Below are 11796 nucleotides of genomic sequence, written 5' to 3'. Positions count from 1 at the left end.
ATTTAATGATGTGTTTATGACATTCAAAGGATTTCCCACTTCTCACTTTTATCAGTAAAACACTAACGGTCGCCTCTAGATATAATCTCCTCCAGCTTCACTGAGCAGGACAAAAGGGGCCGAGGATGCAGCAGCGGTGTAATGTCAAAGGCTGGAAGCTCACCAGAGAGTTGCTTGTTCGAGTCTGTACTGAAAGGCTGAAGGAACTGGAGATCAATGTCTAGAGCAGATGGCAGCAGAAGGGGCATCCACGCCAGAACACTAGCTCTCTTTAAAGTCGGCATGCTTCCCTTTTCTTTCATTTTTAAAATTCTACCCAGGCTACAAGCTTATTGGTTGATACCAGCCACAACCAGGGAGGGGCTTTCCCTTCAGTTTGCTGGCCTACCTGTCAGTCTTCCACAGATACACAGAGAACCACGCCATCCTACTCTGCTAGGTGTTTCTAACTCCAACCAAGTTGACATAACACAGTACTCACAGTAGGCATAACTTCTCCCTGGAAGTCTTTTTCCCCTCCTCATTCTTTAAGTTTGCATACTCAGATTTTTGAGGACAGAGAACGTATTCCTGCTAGGCATGCTCACAGCGCAACACAGGGTACAGACTGCATTAGAAGGAGTCAGAACCTCACTCAAGAAAGGTTCAGTGAATGACACGGGTGCACAGCAAGCAGAGGAGGAGGAGAATGTGTGTCCTCCATGGGAGCTCGACCCCGGTCTCACTGGCCTTCCCAGGGTGGCCTGGCACTGCATACGCCGCTCCTGGTAACCAGATGGTGTCCTTGCCTGTGGGGGCCTTGTGGGAGGAAAGCTGCTCTGTGAGTCACTGTGGCCACTGTGAGCCTCCAGTGAGCTCTGGCGGCCCGATGAGGAGGGCTCTTTGCCCCGGGAAGGATCCTGTGGCTTCCAAGGTTCAGAGGGGACCTCAGAGGAGAAACGAGCTTTCATAGTCTTAACCTCAGAGGCAGCACATGTCTTCAAAAGTTTGCAGGGCTGTAATCGATCCTGAGACCATCTGGAGCAGGAGGGCAAGCAAGGGCTAATTGGTTGCGTGTGTGTCTGGTGGGATGCTGGGATCCCTCGGCCGACGACGGCAAGGGGGGTGGCGAGGCTGTGTGCTGGTTTTCTGGGTGGGAGCCTCGGACGCCCCGCCTGGATCCCTGCTGCCTTCACATGTGGTCTCGTGAAAGTCCCAGCTGTCCCTGGGCTTGCTCCTCGCCCACATGCTGCTTGTCTTGGATTGGGGTCTGTTTGGATGGGAGCTGGTCTGCGTCAAAGGATGCAGTGCAGAGTCCACCTTGGTTTTCCCTGGGTATCATGTTTAGATTGGAAACCAGAAGGAAAATTATTCCCAAATGGGAAAGTATATGCTGGAAAGGATCTTCCGTTTATGGAACTTTGGCGTCAGGTACAAGGACATCAGTACTCATATAAACACATCCTTCCCCATAATAAGTTCATTTGCAAACCAGGGGTAGGGGTAGGGATAGAGATCCTGGAGTTCTGGGAAGTTAGGCCTGGGAAATGAGTGCTTTCACATGACTAGTTGAAATCAAGCTACCAGCTGGCAGCTGCTGGCCCACGAGCTTCCAGTGGTGGCCATCTGTTCATGTTTCATGTGACTTTCTACCTCCCCTTCCTGAGAAGAAAACAACTGGCCACAGGACTGACTTCTCCGGGTTTGTGGCTACATTAAGATATTAGTATTTTGTTTCTCACCCGGCTGATTGATGAATTGATTGCTGCAAGACTAGCCAAAGTAGATATAAGATTTCTTTGTGCTTCCTTCACTATGTCTGAGAGATAAAACCTTGGTTGGGAGATGGGGAGGGCTTGCAGTACAGGCCAGTATGAGGTGGGATTGAGGCATATGATGCATGCATAAATTTTAAGACATTATTACAGCGAAAGGTGCATTATTGCTAGAGCCCTTCCCAATACCTCCTCTCCCCAGTTTGAATACACCCGTACTATCATTCTTGCCACTTTCTGAAGCAGTTCTAGAAGTTTTCTTTTATGAGTCTCATTAGTTGAACTGTTTATTTTACTTTTGTGTTTTTTTGGGGAAAAGTCTACAGGGTGTTCAGGGTCTCACTACTAGATCAGACTTGTAGTGATCTGCCTGTTTACAGCCTCCCAAGAGCTGGGATTACAGGCGTGTGCCACTATGCCCAGTCTCAGTTGCTGTCACATTGTGCCCTGGGGGTGGGGCCAGAGCCAGCATGGCAGGTCTGGGGCTTGAATCCTTGGCCCTTGGCCCCTGTGCCTGCTTGCATGTGCTTTAATCCACTGAGCTATTTAGCCGGACCCAGTTGAATTGTTCTCATTTCCTTTTTTTTTTTTTTTTTTTGGCCAGGGTCTTTTGCTTTGTAATTCATGCTGGCCTTGAATTTACTATATAGCCCAGGCTAGCTCTGAACTCCTGTCTCAGCCTTCTGAGGGCTTGGATTACTGCCACACTCAGATCCTCCCCTATGTTCTGAATCCTTCATAAACATTTACCTTTCAAGATCATTTTAACTTTGGGGAAGAGCAGGAGGTCACAGGTTCAAGATCCCCTGAGTAAGGTGGATGAGGACACGCCATAATGGTTTTTCAAGCTTGTGTTTCTACTGAATGACACTTGGCAGGGTTCACCATATTGCTACACTTGATCTTAGCCAAAAGGCTGAGAAGCCAGCATTCACATACCGTTGATGGCAATCAACACTTTTTGTGAGTGGAAGGACACTCAGAAAAGAGTGTTTTTAGTATTGTTATTTTAATGCTCTGACAACTCTAGGTTAAATTCTAGAATCAGATGGTAAATTAGAAAACAAAAGTGAAGCAAAAAAATTTCTGGGTGTTACCAAATGACTTCCAATTTAATTGTTTTTGATTTGACTGGAGTGAATATTGGGGATGTTAACTGTTTCTCTTCTGATTTTAATATGCAGAGAGATTGGACAACCACTAGGCTAAAACAGGGATTTATAAACTGTTTAGAGCTTTGTATAGATTCATATGCTTTTTTTTTAATAATATGACCATATGAAGAGCCTGCTTTAATTAATCAGCTACTTGGGCTAGTCAGTTACCCTAACTCTCAGTTTCCCCATCTGTAGAAGAGTGTGAAACAGATCAATGTCATTAGTAATGTGGCTGATAGACATTATGCAACAAGTTGCCGCTAAGTACAGTGGGCTAGAAGCTGCATCTTGAGTAGGCCTGGACTCTGAGGAACCTGGCCAAAGCAAAAACTCCAAAATATCACTGAGCTCTTTTTTCCCCAAGTATTGGTGGTTGAATACAGGCTCATTGCATAGACCTACGTCACCAGTCTTTTTCACTTTTCTTATTGAAACAGGGTTTGCTGTATCACTGAGTTGCCAAAACTCAGTTTGATCTTGTAATTCTCCTCCTGCCTCAACCTCCTGGAATGCTGGAGTTATAGATGAGTGCCACTATGTTTGACTTTATCTTTAAAATTCCTGTGAATTTTATTTATTATGCATATATATTTTAATACATAAAAAGATTGGTCTCCTTCATAGTATTCCAATAAGTTTATTTATTTATAAATGTATTTAGTATGGGGTTTCACCATGCAGCTCAGACTCATAGTGATCCTCCTGTTTTTAGCCTCTCCAGTGCTGGGATTACAGGTGTGTACCACCATGCCATCTTGGTGGCTGGCTCAATGTACCTAGGGGTAGGGCCAGGGTAGCATGTGTTGCCGGGGAACGAACCCAGGTCCCTGAGTTTACCTAAGCAGTGCTTAGTCCATTGAGCGATCTCACCAGCCCTGTATTCCAGGAAAATGGACAACAAAGGAAGAGGAACTTTGCATACCCCAGGAAGTCCTAGGCTTCCTGGTGAACAGGAAAAATCTCTTACATAAAGTATATCCTGGCTAAAACCCACCAAAATTGTGCTTCTGTGTGCCTTGAATTTGGGTTCAATGGCTTCATTCTCAGCCATGGTATCTTTATTTGGAGAAAGTTAGGAGTTGGTGTGAGATCCAGGTCTCCTTCACAGCAGAAGGAGGTGATGAATATGGGTGGGCTTAAAATAGCCCCAACGTTGCCTATACCTATGTCTTCAAGAGTTTTGCCTATTCTCTCTTCCAGCAGGTTTAGTGTTTCTATTTTAATATTTAGGCTTTTGATCCATTTCAATTTTAGTTGAATGCACAGTGATAGATATGAGTCTAGTTTTAATCTTCAGCATGTGGGAAGTTTCTCCTGCACTAAAAGTTTATTCAAGAAACTGTCTTTTTTACAGTGAATGTGTTTGACTTCTTCATCCAAGGTAAAGTGGCTCAGTATGTTTGGAAGTGCTTCTGCATCTTCTGATCTGTTCCACTGCTCCTCAGCTATTTTTTTTTTGTGCCAGTATCACGCTGCTGTTGTTTTCTTTTGTTTATCATAGTAGATTTGTAGTATAATTTCAAATCTAGTGTGAAGACAATAATATGCAATATAACTACCATTGTTGAATTCCTATCACTTTGTTTAGTGAAATTCTGTATTGTTTCAACTTTTTAAGTAGGTTTGTATTCTTTTAAAAACATTGTTTTACACACACACACACACACACACACACACACACACACACACAAATATTTGAATGTTCCCTGTTTTGCCTTTGTTGTTGAGAACTGTTTTTGCTATTTTAGGTTTCTTCTGGTTCCAAATGAATTTTAAAAATGTTTTCATTAGTCCTATGAGCTAATGATATTTTGATTGGGATTGTATTAAATCTTTATTACAATCTTGGGAATACGGCCATTTTTACTATTTGTTCTTCCTATCCATGAGCAAGGGACATCTTTCTATTTTCTGATATCTTCTTCAATCTCCTTTGTTAGAGTATTGTAATTTCATTATATGAAACTTTTACTTCCTTTGTTTGATTGGTTCCTAAGTATTTCATTCTTTTGGGTTCTATTGTAAAGGGCATGTTTTTTCTAATTTTTTTCTCAGTGAGTTAGTTGCTTTGTACAGGAATTCTACTGATTTGAGCGTTGATTTTGTATCCATCTACACTACTGAATTTGGTTATTAAATCTGTAAGTCTTTTGGTATATCTAGAACACATAAAGAACTGAAAAAAATTATATTCTCCAAATTTAAATACTCAATTCAAAAATGGGCATCTGAGATGAATACACATTTTTCAGATAAAGAAATACAAATGGTGAATAAATATCTGAAAAAATGTTCAGCATCATTGGTTATTAGATACAAATTTAAAAAACACTAAGATTCCGTCTCACTCCAGGAAGAGTGGCTATCGTTAAGAAATCAACCAGTAACAAAAGCTAGAGGGGTTGTGAGGGAAAAGGAATGCTTCTTTACTGATGGTGGGAGTGTACACTGGTATAAGCACTGAGGAGACAGTATGGAGAGTCCTCATAAGCTAAAATTAGAGGCGCCATAGGACTCAGCAATTTCCCTTCTGTGTATTTTTCCAGAAGAATGAAAAACATCATACTATACTGATGTATGTGCACCTATGTTTATGTCACCACACTTTGTAATAGCTGAATCATAGATACAACCCAAACATCCATCAACTGAGAAGTGGATAAAGAAGATGTGGATTTTTTAATATAATAGAGTACTGCTTGGCCATAAAGAAGGATAAATTTGAGGTATTTCTAGATACATGGGTACAACTTGAGACCATGTTCTTAAGTGAAATAAATTGGAATCCCACATGTAAACATCACATTGTCTTCTTGTGAGAAACTGAAAGAGTAAATAAGGACCAAGCTGTACTATAAATATTGTGAAATGGGAAGAAGCTGAAGAACAGAAGAAGAACTAGAAGAACTAAGGTGGAAAAATGAGGAAGGGAAGGAAGGGAAAAGGAAATAAAAAGATTGCACAGAAGGATAAAGTGGAAGCAAAGCTTTACAAATAGGGAGTGGAAGATGGGTTGAAGGGAGGGGAGTGGAGTGGAAAAAATAGTGAAATAAAATATACCATGTACAGGTACAAATTCCCTATGATGAATATGATCATTATGTATATGTGAAATGCACTAATATATTTAATCATGTAAAAAAATATCCCCAAACATAGTCATCCCCACTCTCCATCAATGTCAGGACAAATGAGGATCATGGAATTCTGGGTGAGTTATGTTTTAGGTGTTGATATAGAAGGATGTTTGCTCTCCATTGACAGCAAAGAAAACAGAGTATAAAATAATACAACCTTAAATGGAGACGGTCAGATGGGTGTGAGGAGGTTGGGGACTCAGCGATGGCAGACCCAGTGTGGCACCCTCTGCGGCTCTTGGAAATGGTGAAAAATATGGAATCTCAGGTTTCATCTCAGACTTCCTGGTGAGAATCTGTAGTACAGCAAGATTCTTGAGTGTTTGAAATAAGTGTAAAATTTTGAGAAGCACTCCTTTAGACAACTCTGCGAGCATTATACTTGTTATGTATTGTGTTTGAAATACACATATGATTTTTTTTTTAAATGCCTGGGCTGTTTCTCTGCAGGGACCTGGACAGTGGGGCCTAAGCCATGTCTGCTGTACACACTGTGGGTCCTGCAGGTTCTCTGATCCATGCCAGCCACAACTCTTACACTATCCCATGTCTATACATCCCTCCTAACCTGTCTACTCAGAGCTGGAATTGAGCAGGACTGCCAGAGGCACCCATGTCACTTAGGGCCACGGTGGTTCTGTGTTTGGGCACAGATGCTGACCTGAGGGGAAAGTCGGCCCTTGCGTGAGCCGGTTATATTTGCAGAGTTTGGTCTGGTCAGTTGGGAAACTGGCTAGACCAAGGAAATGCTAGGGCTTACGGAATTGTAAATAACAGTGAACAGACCCCTTCTTCTAGCATTTTCCAAAACTGTCTGACACAGGATGCTGGTGCCCCAAGAGATCTGCAGTGCAGGGTGAAGCAAGGCTCTGTTGCTGATGGGATAAACAGTTCTGCTTGCAGGCTGGCACCAACTCCCTTGGACTTGCTTCTGGACTTTCTAACACCCCAAAGATCATCTCATAGATGAGGGGAGGGTGCTGGTGACAGGGCCCCAGAGCGGGATCAGGCAGTCTGGAGGCCTGAGCATCAGACAGGATCCTCCCTTTGAAAGAGCTGAAAATGGGACATTAGAAAAGACAACCAGGGTCATATCCTTTAATAACCCTGGAAGCCCTCTCTAGACTCATCCCAATGGGCTTGGCCATTCCTTGACCCTAGGAAGAAATAATTTACAGGGAGATGCAGGGGCTTAATGGGGTGTTAGCCGACAAGGTCGAAGTGTGCCTGAGCCTCATAGCAGAATGAAGGGTGAAGCTTCCCCTCCAGAGGGCAGGATATGGTGGCCCTGTATGACCTAGCCTGGCTGCTCCCACTGGTCTGGCAAAGATGAATGGGAGGACAAGTTGTGCTTTTGATGAGCCCCAGTGAGGTGATGTCTGCATTTTATTCAGGTCATAAGCAAACACTTTGCCCTTGCCAAGAACCAACGCATAAACACAACCACAGAGAAACAGACCCTAGAAACGACCGAGTCTGTTGAGACTTGGATAACTGAATGGACCCCCATGTGGACAGCCGCTGCTCTTTCTGGCTCAGCAGTGTTTATTTGCAACCCACAGTGATGTTCTAAATGTTGTTGAATTAAAATCAAATGGCTCTTTATAATTTCAAAAAGTTGTATTTCCCCTCCTACCACCAACGTAAGTGTCTGTCGTCCTCTAGTTTATTGCCTGGGAATGAGCCAATTTTACGGCCTAAGAAGAGAGCCAGTGGAGCCAAAAGAAGTGACTGCACACATCAAGGGAGTCCAGAGAAATGAATGTCAAAAGGTGGAAGGTACTTCACACTCTTGGCCCACATGAGGTCCCTATAGGTTTTTGTTGGAGTACTGAGCCTCTGTGTTAAATCTGGAAGAGATGGAAATTAAATTGCTTTCTGTCTTCATCTGTTACTTATGGATCTCCCAAATGCCAGGCTGCCCCAGAGTCATGCACAAGTCATCCCTAAGCTCTGGAACGCTGCTCCTTCCTCTATGTCACTTTTCCCTAATCTGGTCACCCCTGTCTGGATGCTTCTGTATCCAAAAAGTTCTTGTCTCAACTGAGTGCCACATTCAAAGGAAAAACAGCAAAGCCAAGCCGAGTGATAACTCATCTAAATGTCTCTTTATACTTTTTGAGAAAATACCTGAAGTGGTGTGTATGAGGAGTGGTGCTAGGATCAATAATAGTAATGCTTCTCCCAAATCTTCTGATGCTATTTTTGTTACTCTTGGTATCTTCCACTGGAATTTCATCCCTGCTCTATCAGACTCAACTTTCAGTGAAGACAAGTCCCTAAATGTGTCTGATAATTCCTCGGTTTGGTAGTTTCACTGAAGAGCAGCCTGCTTGGGGTCTGGTCCACTAGCTGTGGTGTTCCAGCACAGATTAGTTAGTCTTTTGCTTTCACATCTATAATATCAGGCCAAAGATTAGTGGACTGAATGCTAGTATTCAGAACCATGCCTGGCATTTGGCAAATGCTATATGTGTGCTGAGTGTTATTAATTTGACCTCTAACAGTTAGTCATGCCTGGCCATTCCAAAGTGAAATCTCTCACTCTATCTTGCAATACTTTTTTTAAAACCTCCTCACTAGAGTAGATCTATGTGCTAAGGTTAGGACTGTGGAGGGAGAGAGTCCTGGATCCTCATGTAGCAATTCTTTTTCTCCAGGTTGCCTGCGTGCTAAACTCCTATTCATCCTTTAAAACGTAAGCACCGTGGTTAACATTATTTACTTGTCTTCCTATCTGCAGAGTCAAACTTTGAGTTCCTTTGTGGAGGAGCAGGCATAGCTATCTTTATAACCCAAGAACAGTATCTGGTACAAGAAGATGCTTTATAAAATAGTTGAGTAAAGTTAAATGAGAGCCTCTCTGGTTAGGGGGAAGGCACAGGTGAGGACACAAGCAGGTGGTCAAGGTTATGGGGCCATCTACCCATCACTGGGGCAGATTACATGACTTACTTCATCCTTGTGATAGAAACACTTCACACTTCTCCAATTTTCTCTGAAGTATTCCTCTCTCTGTGCAGGATATTAATGAGTACTATTGACAGTAAATATGATAATCATATAATGATATTCATAAGTGTCTGAGATACTTGGCCTAGTGCCTGTAACAACTTGGAAGCTATTTTCCATTTATATCTTGAAATGAATCTGACTCATTTTAAGGTAACAAATCAGTCACCACCCACAAAAGCCAGGATTTGGATAAGTATTTTGAATTTTCCATTGTCCCTTCAAGATTCTATGTCTGCAGGTTTCCAATTCTGTATGTAGGCAAAGGCTTCCCTTTCTGCCTGAGTTTGCCTTTTGAGGAGACTGGAGCCTCAGGAAAAATGAGGCCTCTTGGAGAACTCAGACATTAAACTTTTAATTAAAACACAATGAATTACAAACGTGGGAAGAAGTCCTACACAGGGGAGACACGGACCTGCTGCCCCCTTGCTCCAGTAACCTCCTACGTGGAGAAGGCAGAAGCAGGGAGGAGCTGGAGGAAAGGGGGTGGTGGCTGAGGGGGCACAAGTATGTCTTGGTTTTTCTATACACAGCTCCAGAATGACAATGGGTCAGGTGAGGTGAGGCCTCCTCCCCTTGGGGTATATCAGGAACAGGGATCAGGCCCACCAATTAGCTATGGAGGTGACAAGGTCAACTACAGTAGGACACTCTTGTGGAAGGACAGCTGTCTTCTATCTCATGAATGACAAGAAGGGAAGCTTTCTAGAAGAGAGCAAAGCCACAAATTTCCAAACACTCCAATGTGAAATATGTGATTTGCTCCTCAATATTTAGTTGCACAAGCACCACAATCCTGAGACACTGAGGAAGAGCTGGTTGTCTTTGATGTCCACTGAGCCACTCAGGCAGCAGAGCAGCAAAGTCTATCAGAAGATGGGGGAAGACAGAGACTGGGAGCTTTGCCCAAAGTCTCAGGGCTGGTGAGAGTCAGGGCCAGGACTCTCCCAGCCTGGGCCTTCTCTCCTCCCTCATGTGCCAGGGCCATTCCCTAGCCAGGGGCTGTCAGCCAGGCTCAGGGGAGAAGTTGCCAAGTGCCCATGCAGCAGTTACTCAGCCTCAGCGTTCGTCACATGTGTCTGAGTGAAGTTATGAAAGCTGAAGTGAAAAGGCTCCGTGGTTCCAAGTCTTGCACTCAGAAGGATGAGAAACCAAACAAGAAAAGAAACCACAGACCCATCTGTAAACGAAAAAATAAAGAAATGAGGAAGCCAGGAGGAGGAAGCATGGCCCCGAACCCTGATCTGGATACTGATGATAGTCACATCGGGCCAACCCCGGATGGATGATGGGTAGCTTCATCGTAGGAGGAACTGAAAGCTTATTTCAACAAGCATTTAGTGAATGACTCTTCTTGCCAAGTTTTATGGCAGATACTGGGGATATGAGGGTGAATCAGACCTCAAGTTCACGTCTCAGCTCAGAGACTGTCACTGCCAAGATATAGATTCAACTATAGGCATCTGTGCAGGGTCAGATCCCATCAGGAAGAAATACTGATGACATAGCTCTGGAAGTCACTCCTGTGCCAGCTGACCTTTGATGTGCAGATGAAGTTGACCATGGCAGCGCCTGACTCACAACTAAGGGACAATGAACCCTCTCTCCAAAATTGCTGCCCAGAGTTTCATGGGATTGCTCCTTCTGATTCTGAGAATCTGGCAGACAGCAACCCTGCAAGACCATGTGCCTCATTCTTCACTTCTCATCCTTTCTCTTCTTTTCTCTTTCCCTCTCCTCTCCTTGAGTTGAACTCAAGGATTTCACATTGAGGTATATCCCAACTAGGTATGTTCTAGACACTAGTCCTTTGTCATTTGAGTGCTGTGTAAATGTTCCTCTCCACAGTCCACCTCTTTATTTCTGATGTTTTTAAGAGCATAAATTCTTATTTTTTAAAATTCACATTAATCATCTAGTATTAAAGTAATTTTTTATTTCAGGTATAAATCACACATGGGCATGGTATATTATTCTTTTCAAACATTCCTAGACTTGTACTTTTGTATCCATAAGGATTTGAGGGTATAAAATCATGAAAAGTATTAGCTGACTATTTTCTTACCATGTCTTTCTCTGATTTTGGTGTTAGAGTAATGTTGGTCTTCTCTGAGTTGGGAAGTTTTCTCTCCTTTTTTGAAATAAGTTATGGAAGAGTAGCACAAATTACTCTTTACATGTATGATGGAGTTCACAGGTAAAGCCATTGGGCTTAATGCTTTCTTTTGGAATGTTTTAAAAATATAAATTCAGTTTGTTTAATATCTACAGTTTCTTCAGGTTTTTTATTTCTTCTTGCATCTATTATATTTGTGTACTTTAATGAACTGGTCAGTGTCATCTAAATTGTTAAATATCCTGCATAAACCATCCATAATATTTATTAGGTTTTATTGTATCTTTTCTTTTTAATATTTATAGATTTATAGTGACACCCTTTTTTGTTCCTGATATTAGTAATTTGTATTTTTTTGTTTTTCTCTCTTTTTTTCCCCCATAATTTTATTAAGAAACAAATAGCAATGAGACAGTTTCAAATCAAATTGGTAGGGCAGTTTGAATAATTAACACATTGCATACATTCTTCTTAGTGGTTAACTGCTGTACAAGATGCGGATATGATATTCTATTTACAAACAGCATTAGAACAAATCACTCTATTCATTAAGAGAATGTAACTATATATCTATCCTAACCACTTTGAATACACAGATACAAAATGGACATTCATCTGTA

The sequence above is a fragment of the Octodon degus genome, unplaced genomic scaffold (genome assembly GCF_000260255.1).
Source record: "Octodon degus isolate 3935 unplaced genomic scaffold, OctDeg1.0 scaffold00089, whole genome shotgun sequence".
NCBI lineage: Eukaryota > Metazoa > Chordata > Mammalia > Rodentia > Octodontidae > Octodon > Octodon degus.
The sequence above is the reverse complement of the archived record's forward strand: the minus strand, read 5'-3'. Positions refer to the sequence as shown.